This window comes from Triticum urartu, chromosome 5A, assembly GCF_056163025.1.
Source record: "Triticum urartu cultivar PI428250 chromosome 5A, HENAU_Tu73, whole genome shotgun sequence".
Lineage (NCBI taxonomy): Eukaryota > Viridiplantae > Streptophyta > Magnoliopsida > Poales > Poaceae > Triticum > Triticum urartu.
The window spans coordinates 7,363,955-7,381,716 of NC_141877.1; the positions used below are offsets into that span (position 1 = coordinate 7,363,955).

The window sequence follows — 17,762 nt, forward strand, 5'->3', positions numbered from 1 at the left end:
TGAATGTTAACTCCCTGATGAAGCTGATAGCAGTGCAGGCGTCAAGATTCTTGATAGGTCTAGCTTCGATCCATTTGGTAAACTTGTCGACCGCCACAAGCACATGAGTGAAGCCGCTCCTGCCTGTTCTCAACGGGCCAACCATGTCCAGTCCCCAAACAGCAAAGGGCCAGACAAGTGGAATGGTCTTCAGGGCTGATGCAGGCTTGTGTGACATGTTGGAGTAGAACTGGCACCCTCCACACTTGTCGACTATCTCCTTCGCCATTTCATTTGCTCTTGGCCAGTAAAATCCCGCTCGGTATGCTTTAGCCACAATGGTCCGAGAAGACGCATGGTGACCACAGGTCCCCGAGTGGATATCATCAAGGATTATCTGACCTTCTTCTGGTGTTATGCACTTCTGACCGATTCCAGTCGCGCTTTCTCTATACAACTGTCCCTTTATGACTGTGAAGGCTTTGGATCGACGGACGATCTATCTAGCCTCTTCCTCATCCTCCGGGAGTTCTTTCCTCAGGATATACGCGATGTACGGTATCGTCCAGTCGGGAGTGATTGCCAAGACTTCCATGATTAGGTCGACCACAGCAGGAACTTCGACTTCAGTCGGATCTGTGGCACTTTTCGGCTGCGGGGCTTCTTCTGTAAAAGGATCTTCTTGGACTAACAGTGAGTGGATGTGCTCCAGGAACACGTTGCTGGGAATGGCTTCTCTCTTGGAGCCTATCTTTGCCAAATCGTCAGCCGCTTGATTTTTCAGTCGGGGGATGTGATGAAGCTCTAACCCCTCGAATTTCTTTTCTAACTTTCTCACTACATTGCAATAACCAGTCATTGCCGGACTTCTGACGTCCCACTCCTACATCACCTGATTTACCACCAAATCTGAGTCGCCATAGACCATGAGGCGACAGACACCGAGTGAAATGGCCCTGCACAACCCATACAAAAGTGCTTCATATTCTGCTTCATTATTGGAGGAATCGAAGTGAATCTGGAGAACGTATCTGAGCTTATCTCCTCGGGGGGAGACTAATACTACCCCAGCACCGGAACCATTTAGCATCTTAGATCCATCGAAGAACATGGTCCAGTGCTCCGAGTGAATTTGAGTCGGAAGTTTCTGTTCAATCCACTCGGCGACGAAATCTGCGATTGCTTGGGACTTGATAGCCTTCTTTGCTTCAAATTTGATATCCAGGGGAAGGAGTTCAATCGCCCACTTTGCCACTCGACCAGTCGCATCTCTATTGTGTAGAATCTCTGATAGTGGGGCGTCGCTGACGACTGTAATGGAGTGGTCAGAGAAGTAATGAGCAACCTTCTTCGTGGTCATATAAATCCCATATACAAGCTTTTGGTAATGAGGATATCTTTGTTTTGAAGGGGTCAAAACTTCAGACACATAATATACTGGGCGCTGAACTCTGAAGGCCTTTCCTTCTTCTTCCCGCTCGACCGTAAGTACTGTACTGACAACTTGTCCCGTGGCCGCAATGTAAAGCAGCAGAGGCTCTTTACTGATTGGGGCAGCAAGCACCGACTGGGTGGAGAGCAGAGCTTTGAGCTCTGCAAATGGTGCATCAGCTTCTGGAGTCCACTCGAACTTGTCAGACTTCTTCATCAGTCGGTAAAGGGGCAACGCCTTTTCATCGAGACGAGAAATGAATCGACTTAGAGCGGCCAAGCAACCTTTAAGCTTCTGGACATCGTGCACACTCATAGGGCGCTTCATCCGGAGTATGGCACCGACTTTTTCAGGATTGGCGTCGATTCCCCGTTCGGAAACGAGAAAACCGAGTAACTTTCCACCTGGAACTCCGAATGTGCACTTTGATGGATTGAGCTTGATATCATACCTCCTGAGGTTTGCAAAGGTTTCAGCAAGGTCAGTCCGCAGGTCGGAACCTTTCCGTGACTTAACCACAATATCATCGATGTATGCCTCCGCATTCCAACTGATTTGGGTGAGTAAACACTTCTGAATCATCCTCATGAACGTGGCTCCGGCATTCTTGAGGCCGAATGGCATGGTGACATAACAGAAGCATCCGAATGGAGTGATGAAAGCTGTTTTGATCTCGTCGGGTCCATACAGACGGATCTGATGGTACCCGGAATAGGCGTCCAGAAAAGACAATCGCTCGCACCCCGCGGTCGAGTCGACTATCTAGTCGATGCGAGGGAGAGGAAAATGATCTTTCAGGCAGGCCCGATTGATATGTTTAAAATCAATGCACATGCGAAGTGACTTGTCCTTCTTGGGGACCATGACAACATTGGCGAGCCACTCGGAGTGGTAAAACTCTCGGATGAACTCCGCTGCTAAGAGCCGAGCCACCTCCTCGCCAATAGCTTTCCTCTTCTGGACGGCGGACCGTCGAAGATGTTCTTTCACAGGCTTAAATTTTGGGTCGACTCGTAGACGGTGCTCAGCCAGCTCCCTGGGAACTCCAGGCATGTCAGAGGGCTTCCATGCGAAGATGTCCCAGTTCTCACGGAGGAACTGGATGAGCGCTTCTTCCTATTTGGAGTCGAGCGTCGTTGAGATGTGAGTCGGGGCAGCATTGGGGTCGTTCGGGTGAATGTGGGCTGGCTTTGTTTCTCCGGACGACTGAAAAGCTGATTCTGAAGCAGGCTTCTTGGCTCGTAGCAATTCACTCGGATCGGCAGTCTTCTGGTACTCTTGCAGCTCGACCACTGCCATCTGAGCATCAGCGATCTTTGAGCCTTTCTGAAAACACTCTTCTGCTTTCTTTCGATTGCCTGTAACAGAGATCACACCTCTGGGGCCAGGCATCTTCAGTTTGAGATACACATAACACGGTCAAGCCATGAAGCGTGCATAAGCTGGCTTGCCCAAAATGGCATGATAAGCACTTTGGAAGTCCACAACCTCGAATGTCAACTTTTCCTTGCGGTAATTCTTTGAATCACCGAAAACCACATCAAGAGCAATCTGGCCGAGTGATTCGGCTTTCTTCCCAGGGATGACTCCGTGGAAGCTCATGTTACTGGTACTGAGCTTGGACATCGGAATGCCCATCCCTTTCATTGTTTCTGCATACAGTATGTTCAGGCCACTGCCACCATCCATCAGGACTTTGGTCAGTCGAGTGCCTTTGACAACTGGGTCGACCACCAAAGCTTGCCTCCCAGGGGTGGCAATGTGCGTAGGGTGATCAGACTGGTCGAATGTGATGGCAGTCTGAGACCATTTCAGGTAACTGGGTGTTGCCGGAGCAACCATATTCACCTCACGGTTAATGACTTTCAGTTGACTTTTGCTTTGGACATCAGCAAAAATCATCAGGGTGGAATTGACTTGGTGGTATCCATCGTCACTATCTTCTTTGTCCTCAACTTTGTCTGACTCTTTTTCCTTGTCTTTGGACTGCTTTCCCTGAAACTGCTGGATCAGGAGCCGGCACTGTCGAGTGGTATGTTTTGGGTAAATAAGATTACCCTCTTCATCTTTCTTGGTGTGGATGTGACATGGCAGATCCAAAACATCATTTCCATCTTGATCCTTAACTTTCTTGGGGTTCCAGGGCCCCTTGGGTTTTCTCTTGAATTTTCCCTGGGTTACGGCCAGGGCCTCCCCAGGGGCGGCTGGCTCAGCCTTCCGCTTCTGTTTCCGACTAGAATTTCCTCCGGCTTCTTGGGCGACTGCCTTGTGCTTGCCACTCCAGAGGCGATCTTCGTCTTCACCATTAGTGTATTTGGTGGCAATCTCCATCATCCGATTCAGAGACATCTCTCTAGTTCGACCGAACTTCAGATTCAATTCTCTGTACTTAACGCCTTCTTTAAAGGCACAAACCGCTTGATGATCTGGTACATTCTCAACTGTGTGATGCAATGTGATCCACCTCTGGATGTAATCCCTCAGAGTTTTATTCGGTTTCTGCACGCAAGACCGCAATTCTGTAAGGCCTGCAGGTCGCTTGCATGTTCCTTCAAAGGTTGTGACAAACACTCGGAGAGGTCCTCCCAAGTGTAGATGCTGCTGGGTGCTAACTGATTCAGCCACGCTCTGGCTGAGCCCTCCAACATGAGAGGCAAATGCTTCATAGCTACCTCATCATTGCCACCGCCAATCTGGACAGCCACTCGGTAATCTTCGAGCCAAGTGTCAGGCTTAGACTCACCGGTGAACTTGCTGACTCCAGTCGCCAACCTGAAGTTGGGAGGAATCACTGCGGCTCTGATGGCTCGACTGAAACACTCTGGCCCTGAAACATGTACTCTGCTGCTGGCAGGCGCATCTTTGTCGTGGCCTTCTCGGTGAGCTCTGTTCCTGTCAACCAGACCCTGAACGAGGATGGATCTCGCATCAAAGCCCGGGTCCCTGGGGTCGACTGGAACCCTCCGCCCAACACTATGAGGGCGTCTGTCATCCCGCTGCCGAGGCGCATATGACCCACTCCGCGGGGGAGGGGTTGGCACTCGACGCCGATCATCACGATCGAATCGGTGATCATACTGCTCATTTCTTCTGTACTGATCGTGCCGGTCTCCGCGCCCCTCACGCCTCGGGGGCGATCTTGGGCTGTGAGCCGACTGGACTGTATCCGTTGCAACGGATCGACTGTGGATCCTATTCCGCGACTGAGAAATAGCGGAATTCTGGTTTCTCGCTGCCCGGAGCAACGCTCTGATTTGCAACAAGCCCCTGCCAGCCTCCGACTGGGAGGGCTGAATCGATTCTGCTATACGGGCCGCGGCTGCCAAATTCTGAACTGGGGTTTGATATACCTGCGTAGGCGGGAAGAGCTGACGTCAACTGGACTCGGGAGCTCGCTGACGCGCTTGCTCGTCGAGTATTCGCTGGAGATTCTCCAGTCGAGTGCGCTCGGCCAAGTTAGCCAAGCGCGCGTCCTCCAAGGCCCGGGCCTCGGGGGTTTCTCCGATGATAAGAGTGTGGAGTGCATCCATGTTCTGGCGGCGAAGCTCCTCTCGCTGCAATGACGTGAGAGGTTCGGGGAGATACTCATCGTGGGGATGCGACGGGTCGCCTCCACCCGCGCCTCCATCGGCGCGAGGGAAACCGGGAGGACTGTGTGTTCCATTGACCGCCAGAACCTCAGACGCCAGGTTGCTGCTGTCGCACTCGGATGCGGTCTCCGCGGAGCCAGTCGACAGGTCGAACAGGCCGTAGAAGGATTCGTCGGGCTCGATTGCCGTGACTTGTGGGGCTGCCGACCGGCGAGCCACGGCATGCCTCACCCACCTCTGAAGTCTCGACCGACCGGAGCGCTTGCGCCGGGGGGAGACAGGGCGGGAAGATGACACGGGAGCCGACCGATACTGGGTCGACGGCTGCCGCAGGAGGACGCCACGAACACATGCGCGGAAGTGCGTCGCACCGCGGACGGGGAGCGCGTCGATGTCGAGCCTCCTGAAGCCAAGCGGAGTCGTCGGCGATGAACGTGAGCGCGCCGAGACGGATCTCGCGGCCCTCCACCAAATCTCCGCAAGAAAACATGATCAAAGGGATCAGAAAAATCGCAACTTCTCCAACTAGGCGCTAAGACTCCTGCCCCACGGTGGGCGCCAACTGTCGTGGTTCTAACTCTGACAGTGATGTAGGGGGGTATGTATGGAGAGGCTAGATCTCAGCTATGGAGAAGTTGTAAACACACCAGGATGTACGAGTTCAGGCCCTTCGCGGAGGAAGTAACAGCCCTACGTCTCGGTGCCCGGAGGCGGTCGATTGGATTATGTGTATGAATTCCAGGGGTGCGAACCCTTGCTACTGAGGAGGGGGGTGGCTTATATAGAGTTTGCAAGACCCCTCCGGCCCTCAGTAATGCAGGGCTAAAATACATTAAGACTGGGCGTTACTGGTAACGTCCCTAATAAAGTGCTATAATGACCATAAAGACTACTTAATGGCCGACCGTTTGCTTACGGAGTGACTTTAGATCTCCTGTCAGTCGAGTGGTTGGCTTTGCGGTCGAGTGGTAGCTTCCTGGTCGAGTGTTTTGAATCCGTCGAGTGGGATACCTTCAAGTCGATTGAAGGGTGACTTCTTCTAGGGATGTCCTTGGGTAGGGCTCTTAGGACAGGTCCATGCCCCTACCCTAGGCACATAGCTTCATCACCAGCCACCTGTGTGCAAAGCACGTCGGTAGAACCAGTCTCGCGTAAGCGTACGCGTAATGTCGGTCCGGGCCGCTTCATCCAACAATACCGACGAACCAAAGTATGACATGCTGGTAAGCAGTATGACTTATATCGCCCACAACTCACTTCTGTTCTACTCGTGCACAACATCAACACATAAAACCTAGACTCTGATACCACTGTTGGGGAACGTAGTAATTTCAAAAAATTTCCTACGCACACGCAAGATCATGGTGATGCATAGCAACGAGAGGGGAGAGTGTACTCTACGTACCCTCGTAGACCGATAGCGGAAGCATTATGACAACGCGGTTGATGTAGTCGTACATCTTCACGGCTCGACCGATCAAGCACCGAAACTACGACACCTCCGAGTTCTAGCACACGTTCAGCTCGATGACGATCCCCAGACTCCGATCCAGCAAAGTGTCGGGGAAGAGTTCCGTCATCACGACGGCGTGGTGACGATCTTGATGTTCTACCGTCGCAAGGCTTTGCCTAAGCACCGCTACAATATTATCGAGGATTATGGTGGAGGAGGGCACCGCACACGGCTAATATATCTCAAGGATCAATTGTTGTGTCTTTGGGGTGCCCCCTGCACCCGTATATAAAGGAGCAAGGGAGGAGGAGGCCGGCCCTAGGAGGGGGCGCGCCAAGTGTGGAGTCCTACTAGGACTACCTAGTCCTAGTAGGATTCCACCTCCCATATGGAATAGGAAAAGAGGAAGGGAAAAGGAGAAGGAAGGAAGGGGGTGCCCCCTTTCCCTAGTCCAATTCGGACCAGACCAACGGGAGGGGTGCGGCCACCCTTGAGGCCCTTTTCCTTCTTTCCCGTATGGCCCAATAAGGCCCAATGCGTATTCCCGTAACTCTCTGGTACTCCAAAAAATACCCGAATCACTCGGAACCTTTCTGATGTCCGAATATAGTCGTCCAATATATCGATCTTTACGTCTCAACCATTTCGAGACTCCTCGTCGTGTCCCCGATCTCATCCGGGACTCCAAACTCCTTCAGTACATCAAAACTCATAAACTCATAATATAACTGTCATCGAAACCTTAAGCGTGCGGACCCTACGGGTTTGAGAACAATGTAGACATGACCGAGACACGTCTCCGGTCAATAACCAATAGCGGAACCTGGATACTCATATTGGCTCCCACATATTCTACGAAGATCTTTATCGGTCAGACCGCATAACAACATACGTTGTTCCCTTTGTCATCGGTATGTTACTTGCCCGAGATTCGATCGTCGGTATCTCAATACCTAGTTCAATCTCGTTACCGGTAAGTCTCTTTACTCGTTCCGTAATACATCATCCTGCAACTAACTCATTAGTTGCAATGCTTGCAAGGCTTAAGTGATGTGCATTACCGAGAGGGCCCAGAGATACCTCTCCGACAATCGGAGTGACAAATCCTAATCTTGAAATACGCCAACCCAATAAGTACCTTCGGAGACACCTGTAGAGCACCTTTATAATCACCCAGTTACGTTGTGACGTTTGGTGGCACACAAAGTATTCCTCCGGTAAATGGGAGTTGCATAATCTCATAGTCATAGGAACATGTATAAGTCATGAAGAAAGCAATAGCAACAAACTAAAAGATCAAGTGCTATTCTAACGGAATGGGTCAAGTCAATCACATCATTCTCCTAATGATGTGATCCCGTTAATCAAATGACAACTCATGTCTATGGTTTAGGAAACATAACCATCTTTGATCAACGAGCTAGTCAAGTAGAGGCATACTAGTGACACTCTGTTTGTCTATGTATTCACACATGTATTATGTTTCCGGTTAATACAATTCTAGCATGAATAATAAACATTTATCATGATATAAGGAAATAAATAATAACTTTATTATTGCCTCTAGGGCATATTTCCTTCAATAAACTCACCAGCCGAGTCAGCACGAAAAGTACGAATGGTCGTGGAAAACTGAGTGTGAACCATGGCAGCAAAACGTTTGTATATAGAGAGAACCTCGCTACGAGATTTCATGAAATAGAGCCAAGTGTAGCGAGAGAAATCATCAACAAGATATAGTAGCGGTGACCACCTTTCGAATCAAAGGGGGCAGGACCCCATACATCAGAATGAACTAAGTCAAAAGGACGCTGAGATACCGACTCACTGATAGGATAACGTAACTGGGTCTGTTTGCCAAGTCCGCAGGCATTACAATGTAAAGAAACATCTCCAGATACAGACCCTAAGAGGCCCTGACGAACTAAAAAGGACAAGCGAGAGCCACATATGTGACCAAGGCGATGATGCCACTGCTGGAAGGACGCAGACGAAGAGGCAGCAAGAGCATGGGAGCTGGCAGAAGTGGTGGCAGCGGAAGGAACACAAAGCCAGTCAACCTCCCAAAGGCCCTCTGACTCACTGCGCCGGGGGCCTGCACCAACCAAAGCCTTGCTGCGACGATCCTGAATGGAGCAAGATTCGGTAACAAGAATGACACGACAACCAAAATCAGTAAGTTGGGCAGCGGAAAAAAGTTTCATGGTGAGGCGAGGAACATGTGAAACACTAGGAACAGAAAAAGATGGAGTGGAAAGAAGACCACGACTAGCAATAGGAAGAAGTGTGCCATCAGCGGTAAGAACATTAACAGGCGAATCAAGAGGTCAGAGAGAAGACAACACAGAAGAATCAGAAGACATATGAAAGGAGGCTCCAGAATCCAGAACCCACGAAGATGTACCTGACTGCGTAGATTCCTACGGTGGTGGAGAAGTGGCTGCAGTCACAGCAGCAGCGGAACCGGTCGACGAAGAGCCTGAAGAAGCCAAGAGACGCTTGAGCCTCATAATGTCCTGGTCAGTGAGTGACGGGGTCAAGGAGGATCCAAGAGTCCCACTGGAAGAGGAGCGCCTCTGGTCTCGCTTCTTCTCACAGCAATCAGACTCTGGATGACCTGGCCGAGAGCAGTAGCCATAGAAGGTGTCACGGCGCGACCGGCCCCTCTCAGCATAAGAAGGACGACCCACCCCCCTGAAGGAGTAGGCAGGAGCGGTGGAGCGATGAGGCGAGCAGGTGGCATAGGAGCTCGGGCGGCCAACACTAATGGAACCACAAGTAACCCAGCAGAGCGAAGGCGGGTCTCTTCAGCACGAAGCTCAGCAAGTACCTCCGAGATAGGAACATGACCACGAGCAAGTAGGCGAGCACGGCGAGGCTCGAACTCAGAGCGGAGACGAGATAAGAACTCGTGAACCCGCTGAAACTCCAAATCGAACCGTGTAGTCTGACAGCAACGGCAAGTTCCACAAACGACGGTCCGAAGAGAGTCAAGCTGACGCTAGATGGCAGAGCACTGTGAATAGAACTCATCAACAGAGGAATCACCTTGCTGGAGTGCATGCTCCTGACGCACCACGGATAGGTAGAGAGCATCACCAGAGGGCTGATAGCGCTGACAGAGATAAGACCACATCGCTGCAACTGCGCCAAGTCCAATGAACTCCGAGGCGAACCGAGGATGGACACTCGCAGTAAGAACAGCAGCAGCACGAGCATCATCATTGCACCACTGAGTGCAAGCAGACAGATCATCACGATAGGCAGACAGGGCATCCGAGTAAGCTGACATCTACTGATCATAAGCATCAACTACAGCATCATCGAGAGCCTTGGCGGCATCTCAATCGGCCTGAGAAGCGTCAGCAGCAAGAGCCGGCGGTGCTGGCAGGGTAGGAGCCACAGGAGCAACAGAGCAAGGAGGACAGGGGACCTCGCCAGAGAGAACATCCAACAGAAGGAGACCACGCATATGGATACACATAAACTGCGCAAACTCGGCATAGTTGGTGCCATCGAAGATCACCTAGCACCGAGGAACATCGACATAGCCCGAAGAAGACATGAGGAGCTCTTTGTTTTTGGTCAACTGCTATAGTAGACCCCGATCCAGATTGGGATCGGGCTCGCGCTGGCTCGATCCAGCCCCGATGGAGGAAGCAGGGTGGGGAAGGGCGAGCGTAGAAGGGCCGGCCTTGGGCAGCACCGGCTGCAGCAGGTGGCCAGGGGCGGCAGGGTGCGGGGAGGCGCGAGGAGACGATGGCCGGCCACGGCCGAGCACGAGAAGGCGCGGGGCGGCGGCAACCGGGCGCGGGGCAGCATGGGGAGGCGCGAGGCGACGACGGTAGGCCGCGGCCGTGCTCGGGGCGGCCCGGGACAGCGACGACAGGGGAGTGGGGCGCGGCCGAGCTCGGGGTGGGGCTGCGCGGCCGAGCGCAGGCCGGGGCGACGCGGCGTGGCGGCAGGGAAGGAGAGGGCCGGGGGCGAGGGAGGAGGTGGCCAGCGCAGGCGACGAGGTAGATGGAGGCCAGCGACGAGGGAGCAAGGCACGGAGCTGCGAGCGTGCGGGAGCGGGAGGGGAACCTAAGCATCTGATACCATGTTAGGAATGGGCAACTACTTGCAGAGGAGGGCCAAAGGCCTGTACATATACATGTGTATAATGGGGATAAACCAAAAAGGCTATACACATCTAACAATTATAACTTGGTTGCTATTAATAAAGCAGAAGGCCCGTGCAATAGCAACGGGCTGGAAAAGGAATCAACTGTGTCTGTGCATCTCATTGTGTGCCATAGAGCATTGCTGATCCACGCGAAAAAACAAACAGCAACGTCCCAACTTGACATTGTCGGAGGCCGCAGCAGTGGTTGCCGGAGACGGTGATGGGAGAGGGGAGAGGGAGGGAGGCGCAGGTGGCAATGCTCTGGCGGAGGAAAACCAAGCTTGTGATGGAGAGATGTGGTGCTGCAGAGTGGGAGTGGTGGGGCTGGAGGAGGAACAAAGAACTGTGGTGCAGGGACCGATAGTGTTTTTTAGTATGCCTCTCCCTTGAAAGCCGAGTGGAAAAAGAGGGTCGCGGATAACGTGGAAAAAAAACCTTCGGTCGTCCCGCGCCTCACCCATGAGAGGCCAGGCAAACCCTAGCCACCACCCACACAAGCCCCCTTCCCTCAGCCCCTCCTCGTCGCCGCTTTCTCGTGGAGGGTTCGCGATGCAGGGCATGGCCCAGCGAGGACGTCGTGCTTGGTGCGACACATGGTGGTGGCCGCTGGCGTGCAGTGGTGTTGAGTCTGCGTGTCGGCTGGTAGGCGTGCAGCGGGGGTGGGTGCCATGTGGTCTGGCTTGGTTGGGTGCGCCCCCATGGTGGCTCGGTGGAGATCTGGACCTAGCGGTTCGTTGGGCGGCGCGGGCCGGCGGCTGCGGCCTACACTTGGTTGGCTGATGAGGGCATCTCCAGCCGCGCCCCCAACAGGGCCTCCCCAGGCGATTTTGCCGCGCCGGCGCCAAAAAAAGGCCCCAGTCGCGCCCCCAGAAGGCCGTTTTTCGCCGGCTCGGGCCAAAACTGGTGCCGGCGGACCCAGGCCAAACCCGGCGCCCTAGGGGGCGCTTGGGGAGCCGGCGCAAGCGAAAAAGGCGCGTGGACCCGCCCTGGAGGCGACCCGAGCGCCTTTTCCCGCCGTTTGTTGACGCTTTTCCCTTCCTCCCGCCATCCTCCCCCTTTCTCCCGCCAAACACCCTCCCGCTCGCCTTCCAGTCGCCGCCATGCCGCCAAAGAAGTACACCATGCCGCGCGTGGCGGCAAACGCGACTGGCGCCGTGGTCCAGCCGAAGCAGAGGAAGCCGAGGGTGCCGCCATCGAAGCCGCCGGGCATGTCGAATGCCGAGTGGAGGGTGGAAGTCCAGCAGCGCAAAGCAGTCACCACCGACAGGCGGAACAGAGCCATCGCCAAGAAGGCCCACGACAACGCGGCGCGCTTGGCAGCGTCTTCCTCATCGGTCGACCAGGCGGGGATGAATCCACCCGTCGTCAGCCACGCCCAGTACGCGCCCTGGGGACAGCAAGGCGCCGGATCTCCATGGGGTTCATCGTCACCCGGCTACGCCGACGGCGACGCGCACGGTGGGTTCAACCCGAACGTGACCTTCCCTCATGGTCACCCCGCTACGCGCACGCCCTCGCCCGCCTTCGTCGGTGTGCAGTACCCTCCATACAACTACTCGCCGCCCGCCTCCTACGCGTCCACGCCGACGCCCCATCTCTACCGTGGACCTCTGCCCTTCTCGCACCTCGGCGACGCCGACGACACGGGAGCCCGATCGCCCGACGACCGTGGACCTCTGTTTTTTGTAACGCCAGACTACGCCCGATCGCCGGATTTGCGGCGTTTTTTGTGAGCGGGAACGACCAAGTTTAAATTTCCTGCATCCTGGGGCCGGCGCGTGGGGGCGTGACTGGGCGCTAGGTCGCCCCCAGGGGCCGAACTAGCGTCGGCACGCCCCCAGGCCGCTCTATTTAGGCATCCTGGGGGGCCGAACGGCTGGAGATGCCCTGATGCCGGTGGTGGTGGCCCGACGGTGCCCGGTCGCCGCGGCGTGGGTACTGGCAGGAGATGGCGGTGCGGGCATCTGGTGGTATGGCGGCGCGAGCGGCGCTGCTCCGGCATGCGGCACACAGGGTGGCGGCGGTCTTCCATCTTCTGGGACAGAGCCATGCCGGCGGTGGCTCTACCCTTTGGCCCGCACTCGGGTGGGCCGAAATTGGGCCTGAGGCAGTCAGTACGGTTGCTCCAGGTAGGTGAGATTGGACTCCTGCGGGTGATAAGTCCCGCTCCTCACGGTGCGGTGGTTGATGGTGTTGGTTGGAACACCACTCCCCTTTCGGGCAGATCGGTGTTGACAGACATCAACATGGCGTCGTGTGAGCTTGCCCGGCAACGGCCGTCTGTAGTCAGCGGGTTATGTCTCCCCTAGTCCATCGGGACTAGTTGGGGACACATGCGTGAATGCTTCTTACCGTGAAGGTGTCGACCCGGATTCCGTGATTGATGCCAGGTTAGGAGTGAAAGGAGACACCTTTTACTCTTTCTTCTATGGTTGATGCACCGTGATATGGACGATTGGTGGTGTCTCAGAAATGGATGCCAAAACGGCGGCTTTGGATGGTGGTTGGCTCTCTGGCAGGCGCCATGGCGGTGGTCGTGGCTTTCCCTCTTAGTTGTGTGTGAGGCAGGTGGCTCAGGTGCGCTATCTATCTTTGGCAGTTGCACCGCCCTTATCCATACATAGGGATCTAGTTGTGCCGCGCTTGTCCTGGAGACCTAGTGGTAGCACAGGGGAGCTGCCGAGCAAAAGCTCTGCATTCTGTCTCAACAAGACGACGCTTGCAGGTGCCGCTCTCTTCCTAAAGCCGTCATTGTGGACTCCTCTCTGCATCACGGCTCCAGGTGAAGACCTTTGTCCGTCCTAGACTCGGCACCGCCGACGCTTAGGACCATTCTTCCTCTTGATGGCGTTGTCGTCGAGCTTAGGTGTTTTAGCCCGTTGCATGGCGTTATACTCAGTTCTTCCTATGTTTTCTTTCGATAGTGTAGTCGCTTGCGTTCTGCGTTATCTAGTTATCCTGCTATTAGCGTAGTATGAGGACTACCTCACCATTTTGTATTGTCCGGCTGTGTACTTTGTTTTGTTGTTACTTTATAGTATATAAAGCGGGGCAAAAACCTGTTTTGAGAAAAAGAAATTGACTAATCTTTGCATCAACTATATCCGAACTTCCCCTTGCACCGGGTTGTACTGGTGGTCCAAATGTGATTTCCAAATGTGGTTTCCAACTATGTTCAACTTCTTATGGGCCAACATCGGTTACAACCTTTGTTGTACTTGTGGTCCGAGCGTCCTTTGATTAGGGTTGTGGAAATGTTGCCTGCGGACAGTTGTCCTCAATACCTCTCGGAGGTGGTAGCACTGCAAGCAAGTCCATCTTCATGGAGTTGGTGTTTAGGCAGCAAAGACACAACCAATATGTTCAGCTGTTTCAATGCGTTATATTTTACCATCTAGTCTATATAGAATTTTTTATTCCTGGAAATGATTATTATTTTTGAATATTTACGTCCTTTTCACATGGTATATATTACATCCTTTTCCTGTTGGTTTGCACGTCTTGTGAAGAGCAATTTAAACAAAACGTTTTATAACTTAGCTTACCAAAAGAAAGCATATCCATCCCGATCTTTAATAAATATATTTCTTCTGATCTTTCCGTGTACTTACACATCAAAAGTTGTTGCAGTTGCCGGATGTGCCCTCGTGTTCCGTAGTTGGCCCCAGCAATACAATGGCTAATACGTTGGAGGAGATGGCAGCTGAACTGGAGAATATAACAAATCAGCATTCCAGTTCTATGTTGGGCAAGAGCTCTAATGTCCATCAAGTTACTGACATACGAGAAACAACGTCAGATGTGGAAGAACTTATCATTGGGAGGACTGAAGAAATAAAAGAAATAGTGGCTACTTTATGTGAGAGCATCACACCAGGCATCACCATCCTTCCAATATATGGATTTGGTGGTATTGGCAAGACAAACTTGGCTCGGCTAGTATACAATGATTCTATGTTCGCAGGCTACTCTCTGGTATGGGTCTATGTGTCCCAAAATCTCGACCTAAAGAAAATTGGCAACTCTATTATATCACAGCTATCAGAGCAGAGCCACTTAGCTGAAAAACAGTTGATACATAATAAACTCAGAAAGGTACTTGCTGATAAGAAAATTCTTATTGTCTTAGATGATGTGTGGGAGGAGAATCCAGATACACTAAACTCTTTGAAGGCTATGCTAAGGCGGGTGAGGGCAGCAACGTAAGGATTATCGTAACCACAAGAGATGAAGCCATTGCAAGAGAAATTTGTCATACAGTTGGGCCATATAAGCTAGAGACTTTAACAGATAAATTTGTTGGAAAATAATAAAACAAAAAGCTGCCTTCAAAATAATAGTGCTCACTCCTCTCTCCTGAGCTTAGGCTAGCCACGCTCCCCCTCCGCACCGCAGGCCGCTCCGGCCGCGGCAGCCACCCACCAGCCTTCATGGCTCGCAGCCGTAGGTCTAGGGCTAGTAGGAGCCGCAGCTCTCTGTCCAGCGGTGGCTCGCCTGCGCTGGGCGGTCCACTTCCTGTAGCGGCGGATAGGGCGCAGCAGCTAGGCGGGCGGCGTTCAGATCCAGATCAGCCGCCGCGAATCCTGCTCCGCGGGGAGTCCTCCATGGCCGCGCCCTGCTCCGGACCGGGAGATCTGGCCGAGGCCCCTGCTCTGGAGCGGCCTCGCCTTAAATCCATCGTGGTTGCGTCGTCTGGCCCGGCCATTAACTCCGCCGCCGAGGACGAGGAGGAGGGATGGACCGAGGTCCAATCCCGAAAAAACCTGTGCCCGGGCAAAGATCCGGCGGGCATCAGGTCGCACCCGCGGGAAATCGGCCGGCCTCATGCCCATCGCCTGGGGCTCCATCCGGGTCGCGAGGCCTTTTTAAGCAGATTCAAGGGGAAGTGCTTTCGCTGCCTCAGTAAACACCATCGCCGCAAAGACTGTCGTGATCCACTCCGATGCATCATCTGTGAGCTCCAAGGCCATTTTGGCCGCGACTGCCCACAAAATCCACGCAACGGCGGCCCGAGGGGCTCAGCGCTCGCCAGGATTGGGCCGGTGCCTGCTCGGGTGCCGGTGAGGGACCGGCTCTGCTTCGACCAACAGCCTGAGGCTCTGCACCGCCCCGCTTCCCCGACCATGCAGCGCTTCTCCCATGTCGACCCGGGCCGACGCCCACGCTCAAGCAACAAGATGGTGGTCGCTTCGCCAGCTCTGGAGCACGCGGAGTACATCCTCCGGCAGCACGTGGTCACGCTCACGGCGGCGGACCGGGCTCACGCCACGAGCCCGATGGCGGTCGGCAGGGCCATCGATGAGCAGTTGCGCACTCCCCCGCACCAGCTCAGGGTCACGGCGCACCATCCCGAAGCCTTCCTGGTGCATTTTGACCTGCCGGCTCACCGGGACAGCGCGGTGCGCCGCGGCGTCATCAAGGTCGACGGGAGCAAGTACTTCGTCCGCGCGTGGCACCCTGACGACCACGCCGCCATCCTCAAGCTGACTCTGCACGTCCGCATCGTCGTCGAGAACCTGCCGATGCAGTTTTGGAGCCTGGAGGGTGCGGACGAGGCGTTTGGAGATTTCGCCCGCATCGACCGCCTGGACAGCCGCACCTTCGAGCGCGGCCACACGAAGGCTTTTGCGTGCTGGCTGTGGTGTTGGGACGTCGCCCACATCCCCACCAAGCGTGCTCTGTGGGTGCTGAAGAGGGGAGCCGGCTGCGTCGATGAGATCCTCGGCTTCTCCCTGCCGGACCGCAATGTGCCTCCTCCGCCAGGCGTCCACCGCTACGACCTGCTCATCCATGTGGACCGGGTCGAGGACTGGACCCCGCTCTCGCCGCGATCCTCGCACTCCGGCCAGAGCGGGCTCCCCTCCTCCGATGACTCCGACGACCGGCCACTCCCGCGCACAGAGACGGGCGACTGGACGGGAGGCATTGAGGATGGACAGGCGAGGCCAAGGCGCAGCGTTCTCCAGGTGGCAACTTCAGGATGCAGCAGCTTCCCCAGCAACAACGACCGCTGCGACCAAGACGGAGATGATCAGGGCAACCGTGGCGGCCGCTCCTGGAAGGAGACTCTCCTGGGACGTGGCCGTCAATCCGGGAGCAAGGCGGCCCTAGCAGACGCACCAAGGCACCGGAGCAGGACCCCGACATCGCGCAAGCACAAGGAGGGAGGCAGAGGGCGCTCCATAGAGCGTGCTACTTCCCCGCCCGCCCAGGCCCCAGCTCTGCGCGCCACTCCGCCGCTCCCCCTGGCGCCAAGGCCAGCTCCAACCCAGGACCCGATCGCGGCTTTCTTCTCCGACTCCGGAAGGGCCTTCTCACCGCCGCCGCGCACTGACGTCATGCAGCTAGAGTTCGAGAATGCCATGCTTGAAGCCCTCAGAAGCCCGCTGGACTTCGACAACGACGACAGGTTGCCTGTAGTTGATCCACCTGCCACGAAGAAGACACAGGCAGAAGAAGCACTCCCCCTCAGCCTGCTCCCCGACGTGCTGCCATGCATCGCCCTGCCCACCCCTCCTGCTGCAGTTCAGCTGCAAGTCGATGTGGTAACTCAGCAGGTCAACCATCTGAACATCATTGCTGACGAATAACCAAGGCTCTTCACCAGCATCCCAGCCCTCCTCCTGGCCACCCCAAGGCCGCCACGCACATCTGCACCACCCAAGACCAGAGCCACCTCTGCACCATCCAGACGCAGCGCAAGACAGGCGGCAACAAACAGCTCCGTCCCGGTGTCGCAGCGAGCTGCCCTGCGCCTTGTTCAGGAGCTCGGGGTGCTAGGACCGAAGGACAAGATGACGCCTGAAGCTGCAGCGGCGCTGATCAAGCGCTTTGACGAGCCACTGTCAGAGGCAGATATCGAAGCAATTGCACGCCTCACCAGCCTCGACGTCGAAGCCCTGAAGGTTGCAGCGGCCATGGCCGGCCCTGAAGGCGCTGCCCTGGTGGTAGAGTAGTTTTATCATGTTAGCTCCTATTTGTAGTCTTCGTCGACGGCTGGCCCTAAGCCAGTTAGAGTTAGGTTGCATTTTCATGTGTAGTGCTAAGGTTCTGAGGACGGCTAGACGACGGTGGGGTTTTGGGTTTATTGGTGGCCATCGTCGCCCCCAGGAGAGCTTGTTGGTGTACTGTTTCCATCTTAAT

The 17,762-nt window shown here is 54.7% G+C and overlaps 2 pseudogenes; both read left to right on the top strand.

The window, feature by feature from the left end:
• The window catches only part of LOC147967414 (proline-rich receptor-like protein kinase PERK3), a 37,606-nt pseudogene extending 22,627 nt beyond the window's left edge, over nt 1-14,979 (top strand).
• A 763-nt stretch (nt 14,980-15,742) lies between these two features.
• On the top strand, nt 15,743-17,575 carry LOC147967417 (uncharacterized; annotated as a pseudogene).
• Nucleotides 17,576-17,762: the final 187 nt, after the last annotated feature.